Consider the following 5,422-nt stretch of genomic DNA (forward strand, 5'->3'; position numbering starts at 1 on the left):
CAACCCATAACTCTATTCTTTTTCGACCACATCACACCAACATTACATTTTAGCCACCCCTCACTGGGTTTTCTCCATTTGGTTTTCCTCACCATAATCCCTTTTTCTTTTTCACCACTTTCAATACCTTGGTCCATTGATTGAACAGCAAACCAGACTGCAACATCATCCTTGATCTTTCTAATTGTTCCCATCGCATCAAACTCCTTCCCTTCAAAAATTAATTTGTTTCTGTTCTTCCACAGCATCCATAGTATCCAAGGGAAAGACCTCCTAATTTGACTTAGGATTCTGATGTTTAAGCTCATCCTTAAGAGATAATGGATATTTACAAAGATAGAGTCGTCACTGAAACCACCTCTAGGTGAAGGAAAATCTGAAAGAGCCCAGATCAAACGAGCAAGAGGGCAAGTAAATAAAACATGGTTTGCAGATTCCATGTCATTACCGCAATTCCAGCATCTTTCATCAATCTTCATCCCTCTTGAGATAAGGTTCTCAGCAACAGGAACAGCTCCACTTAGCACTCTCCAAATAAACAACTTAATCTTCTGTGGAGCTTGAATATTCCATGTTCTATCTTTCAGTCCATTTATCGATGGCTGAGAATTCGCATCAACGAAGACCGCCTTTAGTTTCTCATGGCTCGCGAGCCAATACCCTGATCTCACCGTATAATCTCCAATCTATATACTATCAGCTCTTTCCACAATTTATTGGACGGCTCTTTCCACAATTTATTTTGTGAAAGTCTATGCCAGTTGCTTAGTATTCCTTAGAACAAGATTACCGGGAGATTCTTAGAGCACGTTCAACGCTGTCTATTAAGTGCGTATTTAACGCTTAAACGTGATTAAAAAAAAATAAAATAAAAAGACAAAACCCGAAGCCACGTTTCTTAATTAGGGGCGCTATGATACCGTATGATACCGTATGATACAGTAATTAATTAGGAGACACGTCTTCGTTTTATCTTCTTTTTTTTCTCTCTTTCGGTTTCTCCGTCTCGACGACGAGAAGGGCGATTCCTCTGGCTCTCGGTGGTTCTTCTCTTGTCGACTCCTCGGCGACGTCTCCTCTCGTCGAGGAAGGAAAAAAGCGACGTCTCCATCGATGGCTCTGCTCGAGGAAGGATGACGGCGATTTGGATGGAGAGCTTGAGTCGGTGGCTCTCAGAGACGCAGATTAACGCCGCCGAGTGTTAATCTTTGTTTTGGTTGTTGATTTGTTTTTTAATTTGTTTCTGTGTTTCAGTCGGTACATGGATGGATCAAGACGCACGATCCAGGTTCAAGACGAAGATAAACGGCGTCTGTTGCTCAGGCGTATGAAACGATAATACTTTGTTCATTTGGTTATGTCTCTGAGTCTTCCAATTATCCATGATCCCTTTTGTTCTTTCATTTTCTAATTTGTTTTTTTGTTTCTTTCTGTCTTTGAGTCGGGAGATGGATGGATGAAGACGCATGATCCAGGTTCGCCAGACCAAAGGCGTACTCTTGTTGATAGAGGTAACCATTTATCTTTGCTCTGTCCAATAGAGTAAAACATTGTCTTAGGTAATTGTTAGGTAAAGCATTGAAATGAATTGACTCCTCGGTGATAAATGCTTTGGTTAGGTTTGCGTTGTGTTTAGGTAATAAATTGATGGTTTTGTGTAGTTAATGAATTGATGTTAAGGTTTGATAGATAGAGATGGTGTAGTGTGATGAATATGTTAGGAATATGTCAATTCGGTTTAATAGATATAGATGGTGGTTGTGATCAATGCATTAATCTTCCTATTTCTTCTATTAAACTCTTTCCCTTTCTCCTCTTTTCTTCTCTTCTCAATTCGTTGCTTATGTTCTTTTATCTTCTCTCTTCTTTGATCAACGGAAATGGATTACAATCCATTTACGTAGTCATCAAACTTTGTTGGACTACTTAATAGTCAACAAAGTATTTCTTTTGGTTCATCTCAAGTTCCAACTCCAGTCTCGGAGGATGTTAGTGAGCGTCGGGAACGAAGGAAGTGGACGCCCAGTGATGATATTCTGCTGATCAGCTCGTGGCTCAACACGAGCAAAGATCCAGTTGTTGTTACTTGACTCTCTTAGAAATGGTTCTTGTTATTGTTAGAAATGCTTCTGTTCTTGTTAGAAATGATTCGAAATGTTTATTCTTGTTAAGTCTGATTATTGTTCTTGTTTAACTCTCGGTTTCAGGTCAAGACAGTGTGAAAAGATGGAGCAATGGGAGTGGAATAATCACGAAGTCTCTATGGTCTTGCGGTCTCGTCTTGTGTCACGGAGCTTTCAGAGTCACGGAGTGAAAGTGTAATAGTACTTCTGGTCTTAGAGTCTTGTGGTCTTGAAGTCTTGTTATCTTGGAGTCTAGTGGTCTTGGAGTGTTGTAGTACTTGAGTCAAGGAGTAAAAGTGTAGTAGTCTTTTAGTACTTGTGTCACGAGTCTTGGTATGTAGTCGTGGAGTGTTGTTGTAGTCTTGTAGTACTTCTGTCACGGGTCTTGTATCAGACTTTGGTTCCCAATCTCTATATATTAACTCATGTTGCGTTGATGTTTTATTCACAATCTCTCTATCTCAATGTCTCACTTTCGAACAAACCAAACGTCCAAAGATCACAAACCAATCTCATTCTCTGTCTCTTTCTAAACCAATCTCACTCTCTGTTTCTCACCAATCTCATTCTCCGTTTCTCACCAATCTCATTAAATCAAACACATTCTCTCGTTCTCTCACTCTCTGTTTCTCACCAATCTCATTTGCCGTTTCTCACCAATCTCATTAAACCAAACACATTCACTGCCAAAAAAAATAAACCGACTCCTAATCTCTCGTCCTCACCAAACAATTATCAAAAATGGCATCTTCTTCTAATAACACATTTGATGGATCAATTGATGATACTTTTGATCAATATTTTGATCAACATTTTGATAAATATTTTGATCAAACGTTTGAAATTTTTCCCAGCGATCATGGTAATCAAGAAAGAGAGAAAAAAAAGAAGAAAAAAAAAATTTATATCGAAAGGAATCGTGAAGAAGGTGATAGTCGTTTATGGGATGATTATTTCAGCGAAACCCCAACATATCCTCATAATCTATTCCGACGACGCTTCCGAATGAACAAGGGATTGTTCATGCGTATCGTTAATCGACTCTCCAATGAAGTTGAATTCTTTCAACAAAATAGAGATGCTCTCGGCATGCGTAGTCTCTCTCCACTTCAAAAGAGTACAGCAGTCATTCGTGTCTTGGCATATGGTAATACGGCTGATGGGGTCGACGAATACCTCCGTCTCGGTGCATCTACTACTCTGTCATGTTTGAAAAATTTTGTGGACGGAATAATTTCTTTATTCGGCGAAGAGTACCTAAGAAGACCAACACCTGCTGATCTTCAACGTCTTCTTGATATTGTTGAGTATCGTGGCTTTCTCGGGATGATAGGAAGCATCGATTGTATGCATTGGGAGTGGAAGAATTATCCCACCGCTTGGAAAGGGCAATATTCTCGGGGGTCGGGTAAACCAACAATCGTTTTAGAGGCGGTTGCTTCATATGATCTCTGGATATGGCATGCATTTTTTGGACCTCCAGGTACCTTAAATGATATCAATGTTCTTGATCGCTCACCTGTTTTTGATGACATAAAGCTTCGCAAGTCACTTACTATGTCAATGGAAGAGAGTACCGTATGGCTTACTATCTCACTGATGGTATTTATCCGAAATTGTCAACTTTTATCCAACCAATTTCATTACCACAAAGCCCGCAAGGAGTTTTATTTGCTCAACAACAAGAAGCTGTCCGAAAAGATGTCGAACGTGCTTTTGGAGTCATGCAAGCTCGCTTTGCCATTGTTAAAAATCCAGCACTTTTTTGGGGTAAAGTCAAAATTGAGAAGATTATGAGAGCTTGTATCATACTCCATAATATGATAGTGGAAGACGAACGAGATGGATACACTCAATTTAACGTTTCAGAGTTCCAAGAAGTAGAAGACAACGAAAGTTCACATGTCGATCTCTTGTCTTCTATAAATATGCCTTCAAATATCAGCAATATGATGGATGCTCGAAGAATAATTCGTGATAGACAATTGCATCAACAACTGAAAGATGATTTGGTTGAACATATATGGCAAAAATTCGGACATAATCAAGGCAACAACTGAGTTGTGATGCTTCTCTCAAATTATTCCAATCTTTATTTCATGTTTTATTTACAAATCAATGTTTAAAATGTTATCTTTTAATAAGTTTTATTTAAGAATTAATTTTTTTTTAAGTTTATTAATTTTTAATTTCTAAGAATCCTTAATTAAGAGACTAGCATTGGAACACATTAAATGCTGCCGTCTCTTAGCCAAATCTCTTAGCACACAATTACTATTAAAAATTAGTTATGATACCCATTATGGGTTTTTGGGTTGTACATGCCCTTAGGGTGAAGTTCTTAGCGGAATATAAGAACTTGTCTCTTAACTTTTAACTAAAAAAGCTAAGAATCGGTTTTTAAATATCTTATTTAATAGCCGGTTCTTAGCTTTTTTAGTTAGAAATTAAGAGACGGATTCTTATATTCCGCTAAAAACTCCTCTAAAAACTTCCAATAATCATGCTCTCTAATTGATAAACTATACTCATTTTCTAACTGAAATTAAGTTACAATGTAGAGTCTTAAAAAAGTTTCTACTGATTAAAAAAATAAAAAAGTGAAAAAGAGAAAGAAACGATATACAAACACTCTCTACATAATCGGAGAGACTTTACCACTGGTTCACTTATATTTTATTATTTAATTTTTTTAATATGTAATTAAATAACAACAAATATATTCATGAGATATCCAGATGTGTATCTAAACATTACTCCCTCCATTTTCGAAAGTAAGAATTTTTAGATTTTTTTCTTGTTCCACAAAAATATATTTTCTATATTGTTAATGTATTTTTTATACTTTTGAGGAACATTAATTAAAAATATTTGAATTGATTAAATTTCATTGATGAAAAGTTATTGGAAAGTGTATAATAAAGTAAAAATAAATTAAATTATAAACATTTATTAAATTTCTAATAAGTGTGCACACTCTAGAAAATATTATTTTCGGAAACACAGTAGTAATTACTTTCTTATATATTGGACTATGTAGTTCAAATTTGAAATGTCAAATAGTGTAAAAATAAAACTGTTAACCAAATAAAAAGAAAATTTGAAAATACAAGTAAATAGAGGATATTTATTGCTTGCATGGAATAGGAATAGGAATAGTATTGACGTAAGGGAGGTGGGTCGTTGTTGTGGAATTTTGGAAACAATAATAAATGGCGGTTTTAATTTAATATATTTTAAAAATTATACAGAAGTGTTCAATAATACGATCGATTTTCCTTTTTTTTTTTTTTTTTTTT

At 35.9% G+C, this 5,422-nt stretch overlaps 1 protein-coding gene across 1 annotated transcript in view; it reads left to right on the forward strand.

The window, feature by feature from the left end:
• LOC106306969 (CBS domain-containing protein CBSX1, chloroplastic-like) overlaps nucleotides 1-2,560 on the forward strand; it is an 8,106-nt gene extending 5,546 nt beyond the window's left edge. The window contains exon 9 of the transcript XR_001263207.1: nucleotides 2,208-2,560. The gene's annotated coding sequence lies outside the window, so the exon portion shown is untranslated. The remainder of the gene's footprint in view (nucleotides 1-2,207) is intronic.
• The last annotated feature ends 2,862 nt before the right edge of the window (nucleotides 2,561-5,422 follow it).

Source organism: Brassica oleracea, chromosome C7 (genome assembly GCF_000695525.1).
Source record: "Brassica oleracea var. oleracea cultivar TO1000 chromosome C7, BOL, whole genome shotgun sequence".
Taxonomy (NCBI): domain Eukaryota; kingdom Viridiplantae; phylum Streptophyta; class Magnoliopsida; order Brassicales; family Brassicaceae; genus Brassica; species Brassica oleracea.